Source organism: Pelodiscus sinensis, chromosome 23, assembly GCF_049634645.1.
Source record: "Pelodiscus sinensis isolate JC-2024 chromosome 23, ASM4963464v1, whole genome shotgun sequence".
NCBI classification, from domain to species: Eukaryota; Metazoa; Chordata; order Testudines; family Trionychidae; genus Pelodiscus; species Pelodiscus sinensis.
This window is the reverse complement of record NC_134733.1, coordinates 19,286,477-19,308,220: the sequence shown is the minus strand read 5'-3', so window position 1 is coordinate 19,308,220 and position 21,744 is coordinate 19,286,477. Positions and strand designations below refer to the sequence as shown.

At 47.5% G+C, this 21,744-nt stretch overlaps 2 long non-coding RNA genes across 2 annotated transcripts in view; one reads left to right on the top strand and one right to left on the bottom strand.

Moving 5' to 3' along the window:
* Positions 1 to 2,003, bottom strand: part of LOC142819413 (uncharacterized) — a 38,784-nt gene extending 36,781 nt beyond the window's left edge. The window contains exon 1 of the long non-coding RNA XR_012897290.1: positions 1,481 to 2,003. This is a non-coding gene — a long non-coding RNA (uncharacterized LOC142819413). The remainder of the gene's footprint in view (positions 1 to 1,480) is intronic.
* The window catches only part of LOC112545140 (uncharacterized), a 177,303-nt gene that overhangs the window by 105,804 nt on the left and 49,755 nt on the right, over positions 1 to 21,744 (top strand). The window lies entirely within an intron of this gene.

The following is a 21,744-nucleotide window of genomic DNA, read 5'->3' as shown; positions in this document are numbered from 1 at the left end:
TTCTCTCTCGTTGATCTGAACTGACAGTTTCCTACAGCTGACCTTTCCTGCAACTTATCTGACAAATCTCTTACCACACAAGCTATTGCACCGAAGGTATGAGGGCAGTCCTTACTCACACCAGGTTCACAAGCTCAGATCCTTCGACATAGCAAAAAGATTCTGGGGGAGATGGATCAACAGATAGTGGTGGCTTTGAACTTGGTTAAAGCATACTTCTCTGGAAACAGAAACGGAATTTGAAAAGTCAATTTAATAAAGATTGGTTCTGGTGCATGCAGAGAATGGCACTTGTTCTAGCTGATAGTCTTTGGATACGTCTACACTAGGAAATTATTTCAAAGTAACTTATTTCGAAATAATAACTCCCGAAACAACTATTTCAAAATAGCATGTCCGTGCTAGAGAAAAGCCTCAAAATTAGTCCAAGGCAGGCTCCATTAATGTGGACGTGCTACCTTAACTTAGGCTATGTCTAGACTGCAAGCCTCTTTCGAAAGAGGCTTTTTCAAAAGATACTTTCATAAAAGCCTCTTTCAAAAAAGAGCATCTAGACTACAATCAGTACTTTTGAAAAAGCAAGCCACTTTTTCAAAAGAGAGCACCCAGGCAATCTGGATGCTCTCTTTTGAAAAAGCACAGTTTGCATTGCATAGCGCCTTTTTTCGAAAGAGCACTTTCAAAAAAAGGCATTATTCCTCATAAAATGAGGTTTTCCACGGTCGAAAAAACTGCCGTGTTCTTTCAATTTACTTTCGAAAGAACACGGCAGCAGTCTAGATGCAGGGGAAGTTTTTTCCAAAAAAGTGGCCTTTTTTCGAAAAAAACCCTGTAGTCTAGACACACTCTTAGAGCCCCAGGAAGCACAGGGGAGTAATTACTTTGAATGACTCTGGGGAGTCATTATTTTGAAATAGCAGCACTGGAGTGTCCACACTACCGCTATTTCGAAATAACTATTTTAAAATAAAAGTTATTCCTTGTGGAGAGCAGGAGTTATTATTTCAAAATAACCAGCCAGCCCCTTATTTTCAAATAACAGGCTTGAGAGTGTGGACACTCTGCTTGTTATTTCAAACTAAGGAGGATTATTTTGAAATAACTCCCTACTGTAGATCAGGGCTTTAGGAATTCTTCCAAGAAAAGTCTTCCATTTTCTGTAAGCAAAAAAAAAAAAAAAAAATCAACATATTTTCTTTTATGGATAAATGCACTCAAATGTGACATCTATACACACACACAGGAGGTTGCTAGAGAAGGATAGTATATAATCAGATATGACCCCAAACTGCAAATCTTTGAAAGCGTGCCCACCACTTCCACTAGCCCTTGAGTAACTAGCCTCTCCTTTTGTATGTCTCTCTGTCTCATTGTTAATCTCTTCCCATATCACCATGTGAAATGTCAAAAGCCTGATGTTTTTGAATGATGATTAAAAAGAGATCAAAACAAATCAAGATTCTCAGCAATAGTCACTTACCCAGTGAATGGAAATGACTTCTCTCCAGGTTACTAGTGCGCCTTGGAGAACTCTTCTGGCTGTAAGAGCATCTCCTCTTGCATCCTTGAGGTGACAGGACCACTTGACTTTGCTTCACTGAGAGCTCTAAGGAGACAGTCAGAATCTGAACACACCTTAAAGCACCAGAGAAATATTTCCCCACTCTCATCTTCACTACAGAGAATGGAAAGGTGGTGCCTTGGGGTTAAGACATCTCATCACCTTGCTAGCTACTGGGATGAAGATCCTGCTGGTTTCCAGTGGATTTCAGCTGGCTGATTCTCCAGACTATTTTCATCCACCTACACTCAAAACTGGCATAGATTTCCATGAAACCTCTCTGGAAAAGCAATGGTGGCACCTCGCCCTAACAGTTTATTCACAGTGTTATTCCTTTTATTTCACAATGTTTTAACTCCTATCTCGAGTCTCTGTTTTATTCCTTTGTTTGTCTCCGATGCTACAGAGGAACAACGCCTTTTCCTTCCTTATTAACACCATGTATGTATGTGGTGTCCACTTTCCCACACATCCATTAGTCCTATATACACATACACACACACATGCACAAACTAAACTAGCAGTTTCTCTGCACACATCAGATCATCTTATGGGTTGGAGTCCAATTCTTTGAGGTTTTGAGTGTCCTCAACTCCCAGTGAATTTGGTGGGAGTTTAGAACACTAGGTACTTTGCAAAGTTGCACCCTTGGGTTGTTTTTATGGCACTTTCTTTGTATTTCCCTCTAATTTTCATGACGAGCCCCTTTACAGTGCTATGTAGGTAATATGACCTAAGGATTTCAACATCAGGGAACAACAGATTCTCAGCTGGTGTAAATCAGCCTGGCTCCTTTAAAGTCTGCACAGCTATACCAGTTTATACCAGCTAAAGATCTGGCCCAGCATTGGGCAAGTCTTTGATTCTCCTAGAACTTCAGGCTTACATCCCAGCAAGAACAAGTTGAGGGATGTCTATACTATAATTTTTTTAACCACAAGCTAATTGATTGCCAATTAACTCAAGATAAACAACACATTTGTAACAGCGATGGTGGATGCTTCTCAAAGGGTTGCTACCCCTCTTTTTTACCCTAGGGCAATCAAAAAGTCTAGTGTAGACAAACTGTTGTGCTTTCAAATGGAATTCTGCGCTGTTTGGCTCTCTTTCGGATGATACCTCAACAACTGAGCTTCTGTGTGAGCGTCTACCATGCCATGGAACTGACTTTGACAATGAGTGTATCCCCACGCCTATCATAGGGAGTGATTGCAGGTCAAGTAGATATAACTCAGCTATGCTTGATCTAGCAATCCCAGGTGTCAGAGCAGTGAAACTACTGCACCATAGCATCAGCACAAACTAGCTGCCGAAGTAATTTCCATGGTTCTGGGCAGGCATGTGCAGCCAAGGTGCCATGGTTTCCCAGCTATTGGTACTCGAGTTGGCTGCCATGGTGTTGTATGCCAGGTGTTTCCAAGAACCCCACCTGAGACGTGCCTCCATTTCAGCAGTGTCTGTGCATATATATGTGTGATAGGAGAGCGCCACTACCATGAGCTGCTCTTTGCAACGAGGGTCTTGTAAAGCCGTGGGAGTGAAGGGTGACTAGACGGGAACATCAGAGAAGGAGGTTTATAATTAACATACTTCTTCCACTGGTCCTTTTCTGCTCATTCCTTTAGCTAAAGAAATTGATCCAGAGTCAATTAAAAGGTGCACTAGAAAATGAAGACTGCAGGTATGCCACTTCATGTTGTTCACTTCCAGCTCTGCCTTGGCTGCTGCTACGGCAGTGTATGCAGTACCCTTCCCTGTCTGGTCCGCGGCTTGTTATTTATGCTCCCAGCGGGCTTATCTTCTTGTTTACATGCCAACAGAATTGGAAATAGGTACCTGGCTTGCATCAGAGCAGGCATAGCGCTGCATGGGAGTGTAACTGTGGGGGACCAGCATTGTGGAATTCCTCCTCGCTTCTTCCATCAGGCTGCTGTCCAGCCCATGTTTTTGTTGTTGTTACTTGCATATGCCCACTTCCACTTGGCTGCTCTTTCTGTTCTGCTCAGGATGCTGCTTGGCCCTGCCTAAAAGGTCTTCAGGCCTTGGGAGAATTCCCGGAGTGTTGGTTAAAGTGCATTTGTGCTGCACGTGCAGAAGACACATGTTAGAGCGTTAATATTTCTCCCACCTGGAATCAGAACAGTGTCACTATGAGTCCCCGAGACACCTTCTGGCAGGGCTGCTCTCCTTGCACAGGGAAGGCTTTGTGTTGTTGGAACAGGGTTTGATTTGTAACCCTGCTGTCATCATAGATAACCGCCATCCTAGGCCCCCAGTGACTCGACTGCCGTGTGTTTAATTGTAAGCAAGAAAGCTTAGAGGCAAACTTCTAAGCAGATCTAGAACCTGATTTAATCCCTGGTTTCTCTGCTTTCAGTCCCCCGTAATCAGGCAGTCAGGGCCCATCCCTGCAGAAAGAAACTGCAGCTAACTTTGAAGAAAATTCGTTCCCAACTGCAAAAGCCTTTTAGTCCATTCTGGTTGAATGAAGCTTTTGCAGAATGCATCTTTCTGGGGCATCACAAACATCACGGGTAACAACCAGGCCTGAGGTGTCACTTTCTGGGACCTCTTCAGGAAGGAACAAGAGGAGATACATGTTTAAAAGTTATTTAAAATGTGCCACTTTGTCAAATGCCCCTCTGTTCCCTGGTTGGTGGGACTGTTCAGCCCCTACATCGATGTAATTGCAGTGTCATGACGACTCTGCTACTGTTCTTACCATCTGCAAAGCAAACGGAGTCAATGAAACCTGAATTTTTAAAAGCAAAATTTTGTTTTAAAACAGCATTCAGACCTTTCAAATATATGACGGGGGAGGGGCCAGGGGAAGGAGGAGGAAGAGTATGGCCCAATCCCACCCACTTATTAAACCCTTTGAAGAGCATCTTTAATTCAACGGCATGTTTGCCACTCACCTTTAAGGAGCTCTGTTAAATGCTCTGTCTTTAAAAGATTTCCTTTAGGTACAGGAAGAGACTTAGCTCATTTTCCTGAAAGGAGGAAGGGACCCCAAGGTCATCTCCTAACTGGGTAATTGCTTGTGGCTCGTCAGGCCTCACAGGTAATTGACTTCAATTAAGTTCCCTTACAGGTGATTATGAAGCTGAGGGCTGGAAGCAGCAGCCTCTCCTGGAAAGCAAAAGCTAACTCTGGAGGAGGGGGGGTCCGGCACATGACCAGGAATAACGTAGGGTTGCCAGGTGTCCGGTTTTGAACCGGACAGTCTGGTATTTGAGGGATCTGTCTGGGAAACAAATGGAGAAAATACTGGACGTATAAAATGTCCAGTATTTTCTAATTAGGTAAATTTATTATTATACCAGCCAAGCAATACGCCACTACGTGAGGGGGGCGGGGCCAGGGCGGGAGGGAATCCCCAGGGCTGGACTCACTCGTGGTTTGCTGGGACCTTGTGCGGGATGGGCAGCACCCTGGGATCTGTGTGCGCTCAGGTCAGTCCCACTCCCCGCCAGCCAATTCTCTCCCCCTCTCCCTGCCAGACAGCCCCGCTCCCCCAGACCTCTTCCATGCCAGCCCTGCTTCCCGCTGGCCAGTGCCCCTGCCCCATCTCCCCCAGCCAGCTCTGCTGCTCCCAATCTCCCCCCCAGCCCTGCTTCCCACCAGCAGGTCCCTCCTCCTCCCCCCGATCTCCCCTGGCCAGCCCCGCTGCCCCTACCTCCTCCTCCCCACCCAGCCCTGCTTCCCGCCAGCCGGTCCCTCCTCCTCCCCCCGATCTCCCCCGGCCAGCCCCGCTGCCCCTACCTCCTCCCCCACCAGCCCTGCTTCCCACTGGCCGGTTCCCCCACCCCACCTCCTCCCAGCCCCTACCTCCTCCCAGCCAGCCCCACTCCCCTCCCAGCCGGTCCCCCACCCCATCTGAGATCAAGTGTGTCTGGTATTTTTTTTTAAGCCACCTGGTAACCCTAGGAATAAGGCACAGAGGGGACGATCATTTCTCAGCATTAGAGACTCATGTACAGCAGGCCGGGTCAGGGGTTAACATGATGGTTGCAGAAGACCCATGAGAGCAGCCTGTATGAGATGCCTTGCTTGCCTGTAAGCATTCGGTAACCACAGGACGTTGGCTGCCCGAGGTGACTGCAGTGTATTGCCCAACCCAAGCATAGTGTGAAAACCAAAGGCCCGACTCTCCTCTTGCACCAGACGTACAGCTCTGTAACTCTGCTGACTTCCGCAGAGCTGCTCCGGGGTCATGCCATGTGACAGAGAGGAGACTCAGCCCCAGAGCTGGGTTTGGTTGCACCGCCCACTGTCCTCCTTTCCAACCCACAGCTCTGCTGCCCCGCAACTCCTCCACAGCAATGCAGGAAGGCCTGGAGACCTGCACTGAAGGATCCCAACAGCAAAAATCATAAATGTGAGACAGAACCAAACAGAGGAAGGATCCAAGCTTCGAACTTACCTTCCCCCAGGGGCTGTTTTACCTTCTTGATTTCTCACGCATCAGCCCCCATGGTCTGATAGGCTGACTCTCTAATTTCGATGTGAGGTAGGGCTCTTGGCTTTAATGTCCAGTGTGTAATGAACATTACCCCTCACTGGCTCTTGCTTAGGTTTGGTGACTTCAGGGCCTGCGTTCCCTACATAGCGGTGCTCTCAGGACACGTCTAACCTATATTCCTCTTTCGAAAGAAGAATGTAGTCTAGACATAGCCTCAGTTGGTTTGCAGAGCAGTTAGATTCCAAGTTTTATTTTATTAGGGTGGAATTTTCAAAGGGGCCCATCTATGGGACCTGCAAAGGCAATGGAATAGGACTTGTGCTTCTAAGTGGCACACAAGTCCCATTGACTTTCTATTTCCTTTTTAAATCTACCCCCGAGTCTCCATTTCTTGGACCCTTGCAGTGGGCTTTATAATGCAGATCTAGAACCCCGCAAATCCAAAGATATCTGCTTTATATCCGGACGTTCCCGCATCCGCGGATGTGGATGCAGACATCCACGGCTCCTTTTTTGCGAATGCGGCTACAAATTTTGTAACCACGCAGGGTTCTATGTGTAGCCCCTCCTGTTCATAGGGGAAGCCTTGTGAGTTTTCACACAACTCTGGGAGACTGGGCCTTAGGCTCCTTTGTGTGCTCTGCGTTGTGTGTCTGGGTGCGTGAACCTCAGAGCAGACCCACTCAGACAAACCACCAGGAACAGGATTTATTCTGTAAAGAACATAGAAAAGAATCTCAGTCCAGCAGCCTCCTTAATGCTTGCAGCCTACAGTCTCCATGCTGAGACCCTGCTGGGGGGCAGAGGAGATCCTGGCAGGAACCAGGAAGTTCTCCCAACATGCTTGTTTGTAGTACACAACTTGAAGTTCCAAGGGTTGCTCCTGATGCACCCTGGACCTTGGGCTACATTTGCATATAGCTGGGTTAGGATAATGTTTGTGTCCCTGCCAGAGGGTGTCAATCAATTCATTTTAGACACTAAAAACATCCAGACAGCCCTGAAAACAGTGTCCAGCAATGAGAACCACCCAGGGCTCGATGATCCCTGCTACCAAGTATTGGTATTACACCAAGTAATGGTATTACACCAAGTATTGGTATTCACTTACAGAATCACAGAATCATAGAGCTGGAAGAGACCTCAGGAGGTCATCCAGTCCAGCCCCCTGCCCAAGACAGGACCAATCCCAACTAAATCAACCCAGCCAGGGATTTGTCAAGCAGGGACTTAAAAAAAAATTCTCTCTCCAGCAAGAATTACTGGGTGAAATTCTCTGAGCTAATATATGCAGACGGTCAAACTCGACAATCACAATTGTCTGTCTGCGCTCAACACCTATGACTCCATCCGACGCGTCTGAGCTTGTATAGCTGCTGCAGTTCCATGCTCTTGCCTTATATAAGACGATGTGCATTTGGAGAAACCACTTTAAAGCACAACATGTAAACTGACACAGTTTGGAAGGATCAGAAAGCTTCACAGCTGTACATTTAATGGATTCGAGTGTTCCTCTGTCCTCGTCAATTATAAACTCCACTGAACCACAGGTGGTAGGAGACACTGGAAAAGGCCCAAATTGTTGTGCAGATGGTCATTAGTGGTGAGCAAGGAAAGAGGAAAAGTGAACACATTTTTCCAGACTTCTAAGGAAGGGGAGGGAGATGTGCAAGCTGAGCCCATTAAAGTCAGAGGAATTAAAGCCACTATGCAACTCAGGAAAAACTCATTGCTCTGGCAGTGCAGAAACCCTTAGCCAGACATGGCCTGAAGTAAAAACACAGCTTCAAACGCCTCCTGAACTTTGTTCGTTTCCAGTTCTGGGTCTGATTTTTGTGGTCACTGCTGAGCTCTATTCCAAGCTGACCAAAAGGCTCAGATCCAAAACACCGCAAGATATGGGGATGTTTGGGTCCAAGTTTTCTCTCTCCATTCCCCAGGTCTGGTTCGGATTGGGCTGTGGGAGTGCTCCACAAGATTCCCCCTTTCTTGGGTCACGTCAAAATAGACTTAGACAAGAGAGGAGAGCTGCAACAGAGTACTAAACGTTGAACAACTTGGCACTTTGCTGCACTAGACGGTGGAGGGACAACCACAGATTACCAGAATGATCTCAGAAGTCTTCCTCATTTGTGATTCCTTAGTAAGCACCTAAGCATAACTGTGCCTCTCTGAGTGTGGGCCTCCTATGACCAAGTTGCCATAGGAGAGGTCCAGTGATTTCTCGTGCTGGATGTAGAAGAATGATTATTAGGGCAATCATAATACTTCCCTTTTGCGGTCCAATCCTGCAGTTGCACATGCTTAACTTTACCACTTACATCCATGAAGTTATTCCTGGCTTCACTGTAAGGGTGAGCCCTCATCCACAGATAACAAAGCTGGATCTGTAACATTATTGCCATTACACAGATGGGAAAACTGAGGTACCAAGAGCAGAAGGGACTTCCCCAAGATCACAAAGCAGATCAGTGGAACAGCCAGGAATCAAACCAAGTTTTCCCGATTCCCTGACCCGTGTCTCTGACCATACTGCACCTTGTGACATGTTGTGTGCAATGCTGTTGGAGCTGTGTTGGTCCCAGGATATTAGAGAGGCAAGGTGGGGGAGGCGATATCTTTTATTGGATCAGCTTCTGCTGGTAAGAGAGAGAATCTTTCGAGCTTACACAGAGCTCTTCTTCAGGACTGGGGAATGTACCCAGCACACCTCCAGTAGTCACCTGCTACCCCCACACTGGAACTCATACAGGATATCATCAAACAATCCTCATCCTCAAAGGAAACCTGAAAAAATATCTTCAAATGAGGAACATCTTACATTTCTAATTTGGCTAGATACCAGAAATTATGGACTAAATAAAGACCTTGGTCTTATTACAACAACCTATAGCCCCCTCGGACCCCCAGCCTACATTTTTTTCTCCTTTCCAACTATGACCGGAGAGCTTTTAATGGGCCACTTCACCTTGAATGGTCCTTTGAAATATGTGTTAACGACTTATGCTAAGCAGTCTGTTCACCTTCTCTTTCCCGTGACACTGAGTACATTTCCCAGACCTGAAGAAGAGCTCTGTGTAAGCTGGAAAGCTTGTCTCTCTCTCACTGACAGAAACATTGGTCCAATTATCGGTCCAATACGAGATCTTACGTCACCCGCTTTGACACGTTGATCTTTTTACTTTGGGTGCGTCTACATTGCAGGGCTTAACTTGAAATAAGCTGTGCAAATTGAGCTACGTCAATTGCATATCTTATTTTGAAATAGCTTATTTTGAAAGAGGGAGCGTTTACACAGCACTTGTTTGGAAATAGAGCACTCTTCCTCCGACTTCCCTTACTCCGCGTACAATGAGGGTTACAGGAGTCGGAGTAAGAAATCCTCCAGCTTGACAGTATTTTGACACTATATCAAAATAACTGCCCGCTGTGTAGACACGGACTAAGTTATTTCAGAATAGTGCTAGTGATTTTGAAATAGTGTTGCAGTGTAGACATATCCTCTGTGTCCTAACCTGAACCAACATCATCAACATTTTTTAAGGCCCTGATTCAGCAAAGCACTTAAGCAGGTACTCAAGCCCATTCCTTTTCAACAAAGCATTTTTAGTTGGTAGTGTAGCTGCAGAGCAGATCTTCTTCAGATAGATACCTTTAAAAAGTTGGCCCTTAATCATGCATCACTTGCCCTATGCTAACTTCAAGCACCTGCTTTAATGCATTGCAAAACTGGGGCCCACACCTAAATCAATCAATCAGTCAGTCAGTCAGCCTGCTGGTTTGCTTTCAGATGTGAAGTTTCAAGCCAGCTCTTATTTTAGTTCAAGCACTCCCTCTAATCTGCTCTGCAGCTACACTACCAGCTTGCCAGGGTAGCTGTGAATTACCTTTGTGTACTCTCAATTTAGCTCAATTTGAACATCTTTCCTGAAGACATTACGAGTGACAGGTGTGTGATCCATGTAGAAATAATTTCACCAAACAGGTTATAATAGACTTTTAAATTCTTCAGAATATGTTGATATTCTCCCCAGCCCACACACTTCCTCTCTTTAATGTTATTTACATGTTTGTGTAAGTGCTAAAAATGATAAACGCTATTGCACAATAACATACAGTAAATGCTGCAACAGACAACACATTTCTGTGCTGGGAGCGGAAAGAGCTTCCATCCTTTCCCATTGTTTGCATTCCTGGTCTTGGGAAAAGATTTCTTTATATATTTTGCGAGGGGGGGGGCAGTATATTTGGGGTTTTCCTCTTGTTCATCTAGCCCTGCTATTCAACCATTATGCAATTAAGCCTTTCACCCATCAGAGTTTGAGTTTATTAAGGGGAAAGATGACAGCCCGTCTGCTCTGATTGCAAAATGGTCCTGAGATTGCTGGTTTCTTGTCTGGGTTTTTCTGTTTCAGACAGACTGTCTCCCTGCAGAGAGGGCCTACAGGAGTCTGGGAGAGACCAGGAGGTGGTAACAGACTGGCAGCCAGCAATATTAGACATCAATGTTTTCAAACATGAACCAACTGGGTAAGGGGCAGACCTCTTAGACCCTGCAGATGAAGAAACGTCTGTTTTCTTTTTCCGGTGGCTTATAAAGCAGCAAATTATCACTATGGTTAGTGACCCATGCTGCCTTTCAACTTCTGTTTTTCAGTCCCTCTTTCCATGATATAAAATCCGGTGATAGAAGCCTAGAGCTGGTGTGTCTGGACAATGTACAATGGTAGGTATAAATCAATGGGCATCGGCTATGGCACACTTTGTCATGTTACTTGTGTGACTCAGGAAATATTTCAAGCCCTGGCCTGCAACCCTTTCCCACTTGCGTAATCCCATTGACTTTGGTGGGTTTATTCCTGTAAATAAGGACTGCCTCGTATAGTGTCGCCAGTTCTTGCAACTTCATCACAAGGTTTTCATTTGCTGTTTCTCTGAAAGCCCCAGCTCCCGGAGTCATGGGAAGACACAGCAAATCAGCTTTCACATGAAAAGCAAAGGAAATTTCTAGCCCTGATTCTAGTGGGAGAATGCCCAATGAATCCCACTGGGACTGAAGGATGAGTTGGGTGCTGGGCATCAGGGTTTAGGCGGTCGTGCACATGCCAGTGGAAATGCAGGTGCCTGGGGAATTCAGATGCCTACCGGACTGGGCGGTGCCAGCAGCTGAGTGGGGACAGAGAGGGTTGATTTTGCATTTTGAACTCAGGCACCTAAATGGGCAGGCAGGGGAGCAGACAGCCACGCTGGATCCCTGGGCAAGGGAGGGGGCAGCCCAGTGTTTCCAGAAGGGCTGTGACCTCGAGTGAGTAGAAGGGGCAGGGCCAGGGGCAGCCAGTCCCCAGCGCTGCCGGGAATGTGCCACACTGCCCCCCCTCCCTGCCCTCAGAGACTCCATGAGCATGCTGCGTGGTGCTCTGGTGTTGATTTAAAGGGCCAGGACTCTGGCCACTGTTGCCATGGTGTGATGGCGTGTTGGGGTTTTCCCGTCTCCTGCTCCCCTGTAATGGCACGAACAGACTCCACCAGCCAGTAGAATAGAGGGAGCTTATTGCTTCTCCAGGATACAGCACAGCACAGATGTAATCCGGTTACAGGAACTGGGGCTAGGAGGCCTCAGTGCCCCCCTTGACATGGGGGGTGGCTGGGCCCCTAAATCCCAGCACCCTCCCCAGCTCCTTCTCCTCTGCTCCCCAGACAGAAACTAACTAACTCTCTTCCAGCCCTGCCCCCCAGCCAGGGGTGGCATTCCCCCTTCCTTTGTTTCTCTCCCTGGGGGGAAGCTGGTCAGACAGGTTTGGAGCCCCCTTTGCATAATGACTCACCCCTGCCCTGCTGGGCCATGCTACAGCCAGCAGCCAGCAAGGTACCCCTACTACGTCACACATGGCAGTAGAAAAGACAGCAGCCAGGGGCCCAGGCTCTTTAGAATCATTGGGCCCAGGTTTAATTGCCTCCTTTGTCCCCTCCCCCGCCCCTCCATCAGCAGGTCTGGGGGCAGTTAGGCATCTACATCCCCTGGATCCCTGCTCAAAAGCAAGAACAGAAACAGAACCCAAAGTGTGTAATTAAAAGTTAACCTCCTCCCATGATTTCCGGAGGCCTGGCCCATGATTTTTGAGCGCTCAGGGTTGGCAGAAATGGGGCTAAAGGTAAGGCCCTTAAAACTTCATTCACCAGAGTGGAGAAATACACATGGATGCTTCTCACTCGGTGTTACTGCCCCAAAGTACTTTGGAAGGAGATCGATCGGGGAGGCTGTGCCAAGAACAGCTCCCAATGGGGGCTGCTAGAATTTCCTTGGCTGCCTCTAACCAGGGAAAAAGAAACATTTTGTCATTTTCATAGAACACTAGAGCTGAAGGCCAGAAAGTATCATCCAGTCTGGCTTCCTGTACCACAGTCCACACCCAGCAGCCGTACACTGCACCCGACCACTGGGATTAGGCCAAAGTATGACCGCCCACCAAAGACCAAACGGCCGTATCCCACAGGCAGAAAACAGGAGGACCTGAGATGCACCACAGCCTAAAGCACCTACAATGGCAGGAAACTGATTCATCTGAATAGGTTAATTCAAAGATTTGGGCCTTGACCTGCCAGCGGCTCTAGGCAGGACAGATCCCTGATGTGAATAGGTTGTTGCAAGGGTAAAATGTTTTAGAAATCATTTAGGGTGCTAGAAAAATGTTTCCAGGTTCTGTTTCCAGACCCTTTTGCCTATAACCCCTGCTGCTTTATTATCAAAAGTCCAATTGTACAGGCTTCAGTGGGAGAGGAAATTATAACCATGATATTTTTAGAAACTTGTAAAATAACCCAAAATAGTTTATGCATAAGGAATAATATTGTCATTTCGTGGGCCATGGGGTCACGATTTTTCAGCAAAAGCCTTCCATCTTTAGAAAACCAGGAATGGCTCTTTGCAGCTTTGTGATACACTTCCACTTCTCCCCTCAGAGCCACAGTTTAGGGACCTTACATTTGTCACTGGCTTTGGTCTAAATAGTTCCCAACTTTGTCTCGAGGTCAGTGTCGTTTTGTGACTCAGGTTTCACACTTTGTTAGAGACAACAGGCAAAATGCTGTGGCAGGTGGTTTTAAAAAAAATCAGAATAAAGCAGTGACTGTTTGAAACTCCTCCATGTTTTGGACTGTTAGACGTAGTCTGAGCAAAGCTGGATTGGAGGGCAGAGTATTGTTAAGGGGATCAAGCACAATTTATCATGTGGGGCTACAATTTATTACGTAGTTACTGCCATTACCACCACGGGGTATGTGTGTATTTGCTTCCTAGGAGACATACAAACCAAACTAATCTCTAACAACCACACCAAGATCAAAATTCTAATTCCAGATATGAGGTGCCTCTCATGGGCTATCACTGCATCTGAAATATGATACACCTGAGATTAGAATCTGCCCTTAAAGACACAGTTTCTCTTAAGCCTTGCTCGGCTTCAGCTATAATTGCAGTAAAGTGAGTAAGTAGCTGTGCAGATGTTAACCAGATGCAAATATCAAACTACAGTTCAACATGTTTCCTGACAATAATACTACAGTGTTACTATGGTGATAACAGATTCACTAGAGGTTTGATTTAATAAAGCAGGATTGCATGTTAGGATCTGGATAGTTACCATAGTTTTATTCAAACAACTGTGCTTCAACTCTAGTTTTATGATTGGACTGATAATTACCATTGGGCTTAGTTTTTCCTTGAAAATGTTCTATTTTCAAGAGTAAATTTGCTGTCTAAGCAGGGTCTGTTAAATTGGCAAACAGGAATATCTCTGGCATTGCCCTAAAACTGTTAAATTCTGAATTAATGTCATGCTGATTGATATTTAGTAGATTGATTGAGGATTTAGTCTGGAGTAAAGCTTTCCAAGGAAGCGCAGGAGTTGGGTCAAGCAAAGCATGCACAAGGAGGCACTTTATGTTTGGCCTTTAGGTCTATTATTGTGTCAGTTAGCAACAGCTGGGAGCCTTCAGCTCCCAACTTCTGAACAGCCAAGGACCCAAATGTCAAGACTTCGATTTAATTCTTTAGAGCTATCACCTGAGACCTGATAGGGACGAAGTGGGTTTGGAGGTAAATCCAATGAAGGTGAATGTTGTCACTCTGGCTTTACCTCAGCACATTTTGGCCCTGAAATCCCACTTGAGGTTCTGATCATCCTCGTCTTGCCCGTTGTTTAGTCATTTACAGCTGTGCAAAGTGGTTATGGCTGGTGCCAGAAGGGACGTGGCAGCTTTTCACACTCACTTTGCACAGGAGCGAAGGAGGACACAAGGTAAAAGACAGTGACAAATCAAGCCCAGAATGAGCTAAATTCTTCCCTCACCTCTGCCCCAAGCCTGTCAGTGGCAAAACTCTCACTCGCTATAATGGCTCAGGTTTCTCTCCTCACAGGTGTCACTTCCAAAAAATTCGGGATGGGGGGGGGGAGGAAGGAGGCAGCAAGGTTGTCTCCACACAAACAGTGTTAGGTGGGATTATATCCTACAAAGTCTGGAGGGGAGCAAAAAGTGGGGCAGATAGAGCTATGAAAAATATATGGGGTGAAAACTTGGGAGGGGTTTTCCCCCATATCTAATGGCTCCCCCCCACAATCGTGACTTGAGGTAGAATGGAACTAACATTCGGGTCTCTTCTACTGCCTACGAGACAGAGAGGAGCTGCTGGCTCCCATTACCCCGGAATAATAAAAATAATACGACTGATCATTAGCGATGATGACGCTAATCCTCCGGCCCAACGCGTGCGAAGAGCATTGCCTCAGCACTATTCCCAGGCACAACCTCATTGGTATTCCGTACGCTGCCATGTCTGTCACTGCTCTGTGCACTCCAGGCCTGGAATCCTCGGGGAGCCTCGCAGCTGTCAAATTGACTTCCATCATTTCTTCCTGAGCCGAGAGACAAATTACCCAGCCAGCCGTCAGACTAGACACTGCGGTCGAACCTGCAATTTCTAAGCGATTAAAAGAAAAATCCCCATCCCAGCTCAGACAAAAGGTTTGGCCTGTGCAGTTGGGGGTTGGAAAGGAGGGTTTCTCCCTTCCTTTTCTGTTCTTTAGAAGTCTTTATCAGGCTGGAGATCTCTTGAAAAGGCAAGAGGCAGAGAGATATGCAGAGGCCACAGCATGAGTCACAGACAAGTCAGCTCAGCACCTCACCTAGAAAGACCAGACCACTGGGGGCATGCCTACACAGCAAAATAACACTCACAGCTGGCCCGGGGCCAGCTGACTCAGATGCTCACACTTCAGGGCTGTTTCATTTCTCTGTAGACTTCCAGGCTGGGACTGTCTGGGCTGCTCTGCAGTTTGGGAAGTGCAAAATGCCGCGGACCACGAGATTAAGAGCCTAGTGCTTGTCACAGGGAGGGGAAGCTGCCCTCACCAAGGGCCTAGGACTATGAAGTGAATCTGAGGTAACTTTTTCACCAGCTTTGGCTGCATAGGAGGCATTTGGGGAAGTTTGTGCTCGCTAGGGATGTAAAAAGGCGCTTAAAAACCTAACCGTGTAACTGATACAAATCTCCGCAGTTACGTGGTTGCAGCCCCTGCTGGTCCTGCTCCTGGGGAGCCTTTGCTGCAGGCTCTGCACCTGGTTCCCCAGGAGCCTGTGTATAACCTGCAGCTGAGGGGGTGGGGTGGCCGAGCCTGCCTCGGCTGGGGGCTGCTCCACTGGGCCCTGCAGGGCTGGGGCAGTTGGGGAGCTGCTCTAGCTCCTACTGGTTAACTGGAACCAGTAAGCAACTGATGGAGCAACATACCCCATGAGATCTTCAGCATCCCCTGTTAACCTTCGACATCCCTAGTGCTCCCTGCAAAAAAGGCAGCTTGGAATGGAAATAACTTCAAATGGAAGCACTTCTCTTGCCCCTAGAGATGGTGAAGGAACTCCAGCCACGAATGGAGAACTTCATTTGAGGTCTGCAGAGTCAGGGTGGAGATGGTCAAACCCCCCTACCACCTCCAAGCCAATAGCAATACTGCTTCTACGGGTGGCTCCAGCTGGCAAGGGCCTAGCATGAAGACTGGATTCTTCAGAGCAACAGAGTGGTCAGATGAGGAATCAGGCCTGCAAGGACTCAGTCTGAGCTCCACGTTCTGGGCTGCAAGCCACAGACAACAGGCCCTGTAGGCAGTAAGGCTGGAGCCACACAGGGACCGAGGTGTTAAGGAAACTCAGCGTTGCAACACCTCACCTTGGAAAATCACTGGTGTCCCCAAAGGCAGGATTAAATACCGAGGCTTCCCCTAAATGAGAGAGGTAGCAAAGAATGGGATGCACAAAAACAAGCTGTCAAGGTGATTGCCCTGCCTATGCAACGTGGTGGGAGATGCTGATGAGAGAGGTGCCACCTTTCCTAGGGATGCTCAAATTCCCCAGCACCATGTACCTCTGGGCTCCTGGGGCAAAGCCAGCTCAGTGCACTTAGCCTCATGGGAAAGGCATGATGTACCAGACTTACAAGCCACTATTGTCCATATAGGTTCTTTCTCTGTGGAGTGTGTCTGAGGTTAAGATAAGACCTGGAAGGAAAGAGCCAAGGTGAAAGATCGCACATTCAAGTACTGATTTGTTTTTCTGGCCATTTCCCTATTGACTTTCATCATGCTTTCACCTGGAGAGGTAGCTTCCAAAAACAATGCAATATCCTTACTTGGGGGGTTTCCAAGTTCTCTCTGTGCTGTCCTTCTCATCTCTAGTTCCTAAGAGGCTGCTTTTCACAGTTATAGTTAAAGAACATTTTTCTATCTCCCAATGGAGAGATTTCACAATTTGTTACACCTTTCCCTTCCCAATAAAGGGTAGAGTCATTAGCAGGCCAAACTGAGAGTAGGGGAGACCCCAGACAGTAAAAGAACAAGCCCAATATTGCTCAGGAACCAAGAACTCAGCCAGTGTTAGAAGAAACATTCCTTCTTCATTCATTGGTTTGGCTGTTTCTCCCCATGGATACCTGGCTCAAGACTCCAGGATCTGCACAGGCTCCGGTTTGAGTTTCAGGTGACATTTAAGCAGAGTTGTCACATATGCAGAATACACAGTTGCACCCAAAAATGTGGGCACCGCTAGGTCATAATATCCACCTACCCTCCTCTTCCTATCTCTGTTTCATGGCTCTGCTTCCTCCAGAGAGGAACTGGTCACTTAAAAATAAAAAAGCTTGCCAGAGGCAATTTCCACAGGGTTAGTCCTGGTGGGCCCCCAAATCCATGTTTACCTGAGCCTCCACAGGTATCAGAGGATCGCAGCTCTGGTTGGCTGCAAATCGCTGTTCGTGGCCAATGTGAGCAGCAGGAAGTAACATCCCGGACCGTGATGCTTCCCGCCACTTGCATTGGCCACAAACAGCGATTCATGGCCAATCAGAGCAGCAATCCTCCCATACCCAGGGAGGTGCAGATAAATATGGTGGGGGTGGCCCATCCACGACTAACCCTGTGGGCTGTCAGTTTTTTATTGCCCACTCCTGTCTCAGAAAAACACCGAACCTGTGAAAGAGCCACTCACGTGGTAATGAAGCCATTTCCCAGACATTTGCCAGCCCAGGTACATACTGTCGGTTTCTGAATGTCCTCTGTCAGTCGACAGGACCTGAGTTTAAAATGTGTTTTAAAATAATTTCATTGGTGCGTTGCTGAAGATTCTGAAATCACATCTCTAAAAAAACCATCATTCCCCCCTCCCCGACTGCCACTGGGCATGGGGCACCCGTTGAATAGGACTGCATAGGGGCCCATAAATCCCAAAGGCGTCCCTGAATTTACGGTGTCATTGTTCACCTTTAAAACCATACTTAGCCTGGGATCTGTCCACCCGAATGACCTAACTCCTTCCCTGGGTGATCCCACTGCAGTTCTGCTCCAGGTGAAGCAGCAAAAGGAAGCTGCTGCCAGGCCATTTCCCCATGAGGTATTTAAAAAGAGCCATATCTGTTGCTCTTCAGGGCATGCTGCACAACCTGTCTGTTGGAAGGCTGCTTGGAAGCGGCTTGTGACGGCTTCGTCAGCGCTCTGGTCTGGGTATTGTGTTGGCTGGGATTGGCTGCTTGCATGGATTGTGTGCCTGGACTGTCAAGGTGTCCAGAGCTTGGGGCAGGGTCTTTGCATGTAAATCTGGAATGAACGCCCCCGGCATTCAATCCGAAACTGGTGGAACCTGCTCTATTTCACTGTGCACAGCCTTTGGAAGTGGGTTAGGCTTGGAAGCAGGTAAGAAATGTCTCTCAGCTCTGCATCTTCCCTATTCCACTTCTTCCCGTCACTCCTTTCTCTCTGGGTATGTCTACACTACCCCGCTAGTTCGAACTAGGGTGGTAATGTAGGCATACCGCACTTGCAAATGAAGCCCGGGATTTGAATTTCCCGGGCTTCATTTGCATAAGCTGGCCGACGCCATTTTTAAATGCCGGCTTGTTCAAACCCCGTGCTGCGCGGCTACACGCGGCACGGGCTAGATAGTTCGAACTAGCAAGCCATTCCGAACTATCTGTACACCTCATTCCACGAGGCATACAGATAGTTCGGAATGGCTTGCTAGTTCGAACTATCTAGCCCGTGCCGCGTGTAGCCGCGCAGCACGGGGTTCGAACAAGCCGGCATTTAAAAATGGCGCCGGATGGCTTATGCAAATGAAGCCCGGGAAATTCAAATCCCAGGCTTCATTTGCAAGTGCGGTATGCCTACATTACCCCGCTAGTTCGAACTAGCGGGGTAGTGTAGACATACCCTCTGAGACAGCCCTCAAGTCCAGAGCCAGACAGGACACTCAGCATCTCATTCCACATTCCCACTTTGTGCCTTTCTAGCCCTGCGTGAGCCTGGGCCAACAGGGGGGCTTCCAAGTGTTCTGAGATGCAGCTGAGTAAGGGGAAGAGATGAAGGGGTCAGAAAGATGTGTAGATTCCTGAAATGTCTCTGCTTCTTGGGAATTGGGAAATTAGAATTAGTCACAGCACAAACGTTTTTAAAAAAAATAAAAGTCCCCCAAACCAGGCATTCCCAACCCAAAAGATCACTTTTAAAACTTTCCCTTGAATTTGCAGAACAGGCCTGGGTGGTAGGAGCTGGGCATGAGTCATTCTCTTTCTCCAGAACAGGAAAGCCTGTGGAGGGTGGAGACATGTCAGCGCACAATGTGGTACACTTTAAAATATCAGTTGAAATGACGAGGCTGAAGAAGTAGGAGGCTAGCTATTAGTCACTCAGTATTACATAGCAGAAAAGATAAGGACAGAAGATATTACTGGACAGGCATAAGTTACTTGGCCCAACCTTTTTAATATGGGTATCTCACCGTCAGATCTCTCTGTTCGTTCTTCAGAACCCGTCTGTTCTCCTCGCGTTGTGAATGAGACTCGTTATCTTCGCTCACAGCAAGCTGCCACTGGCCAACTGTTCTGAATCTGACTGTAACGAAAGCGGCAGGGCTAGTCCCTTGCACAGAGCATCAGCACCTTCATCTCTGTCCCCCCAAAACTCACCAGGAACCTGTTCCCCATCCTGCCGTGGCCGATCTTAGCAGATTGCTGTGGTCCTGGGATTCTCTGCAGCCCAGTGCAAGTTGGCTGGAAGGCTGAGGAGCCGAGGCAGAATGCCGTAGGTGATGGAGAGCTCATTAGTATGACGCTCATTAGTATGATTGCCAGCAGGAGTGCACCAGCCGTCTGCCGGGCACAGGAAGAGCCTCTGCACTCTCACACTCCATTCTTAGTGTCCTTGCTTTGGCTGGCATGGTGCACAGCCAGCAGACCTGACAAATAAAGGCCCAGAACTCCTCTTGCTGCCACGTTCCATGGGGCCAGGAGCTGCTCAAAGCATAGGTTAGTGCTGCATCCATGCCGACAGCCCTGGGGACTGAAGAAGCCCTCGGTCCCCACACAGGGACAGCGTGTGCGTTGGCTCAGCGAGTTTCCCAAGCACCATAATGAGAAACCTCAATATCAGTGGCACCCAGGACTCAGATCCAAAGTCCAGTGAGACCATCAGGAGTCTTTCCAGTGAGGTCAGATGGCTTTGAATCCCATCTCAAATGAGTGACTGTTTTCTCTTCTCTCGGGCCTTCTTCCATCCAAGGATCTCCAAGCACTCTACAAGCATTAACTATCCTTCAGCATCCACTGGGCATAGGGAGAGTCTAAACCCCTTTTATCAATGGAAACTGGGGCACAGAATAGGTGACTTGTCAAACGTTACAAGAGCTAGTTGGCAACAACACCACAGATCACAGCCAGGAATCCTGTCCCCCAGGCTTGTGTGTCAAATGCTGGCCCATACTATCCCTCAATGGACTGCTGAAAATGATGAACTAACCAAAGAGTTCATTAAAAACCCACACGAGCTAAGCCCCCAGTAGATGTGTAAACATGTGAAGAGTAGACTGAACAAGATGCTGATAAACTAAACACTGGGGCTACGTCTAGACTGGCATGATTTTCCGCAAATGCTTTTAACGGAAAAGTTTTTCCGTTAAAAGCATTTGCGGAAAAGAGCGTCTAGATTGGTATGGACGCTTTTCCGCAAAAGCATTTTTTGCGGAAAAGCGTCCGTGCTAATCTAGACACGGTTTTGCGCAAGAAAGCCCCAATTGCCATTTTCACCATCGGGGCTTTTTTGCGCAAAACTGTTTTTAGCTGTCTACACTGGCCCTCCTGCGCAAAAACATTTCCGGAAAAGGGCTTTTGCCCGAATGGGAACGTCAAAGCATTTGCTCAAGAAGCACTGATTTCGGACAGTAGAATGTCAGTGCTTTTGAGCAAAATCAAGCGGCCAGTGTAGACAGCTGGCAAGTTTTTGCGCAAAAGTGGCTGCTTTTGCAGAAAAACTTGCCAGTCTAGACGCAGCCTGGGAGTACAATCCTGTCATCTTGGGATGTTTCCAAAAGATTCTGCCATGCTCTGGATCATGTACCATCACCCCGAGGGGGCGTGATCTGTTGCTAGCCCCGTAGCCTGATTGTGCATATGGTAGACAGCTCTTAGCAGTTTGTGCTGGCTCAAGCCAGAATCATAGAACACTAGAACTGGAAGGGACCTTGAGAGGTCATCAAGTCCAGTCCTCTGCCCTTTCGGCAGGACCAAGCGCTGTCTAGATCATCCCTGAGAGATGTCTGTCCAACCTGCTCAGCTTCTGCCGTATAAGCGCTGTAGGTAAACATGCGACTCAAGCTGTCCATCTAGTGTCTTCCAAGTGAGTTCACTTGTCATTGCCCCTCCAGCACAGACAAAGCGTCTATCCTCACCACAGCCCTCCTTCAGCAGATTGGCACCTGACCCTGAAAAAGACTTGCATGTACTCCAGGCAGCAAGTCAAGAGGGCTATCTGCTGGAGCAAATTTACCTATGTGACTCTGCCAGGATCAAGACATGAGCTATTAAAGCAACAAAGCTGCATTTGAGTCATAGGAACCCCAAACCTGACAAACTAAGAGATTTCAGAGGCATTTTTTTTGTTTGGGTCCCCCACCCCTAAATCTCTCTCTGTATGGCTGTGAACTAAAGAACTGACTAGAGGTGAAACCAACAGGATGCTACAGACATGTAAAAGGGTCTGGATAGCTCTGCCCACAACCTAAGTTTGACCCACCACCAATATTACTTTGAAGCCCTATGGGAGTTTATAGAGAATGAAATCCACCCTATAGGCCTAGTTAGAACAAAAACCCCATAACAGGGAAAGAATTCTCTTGTGAATTCTAT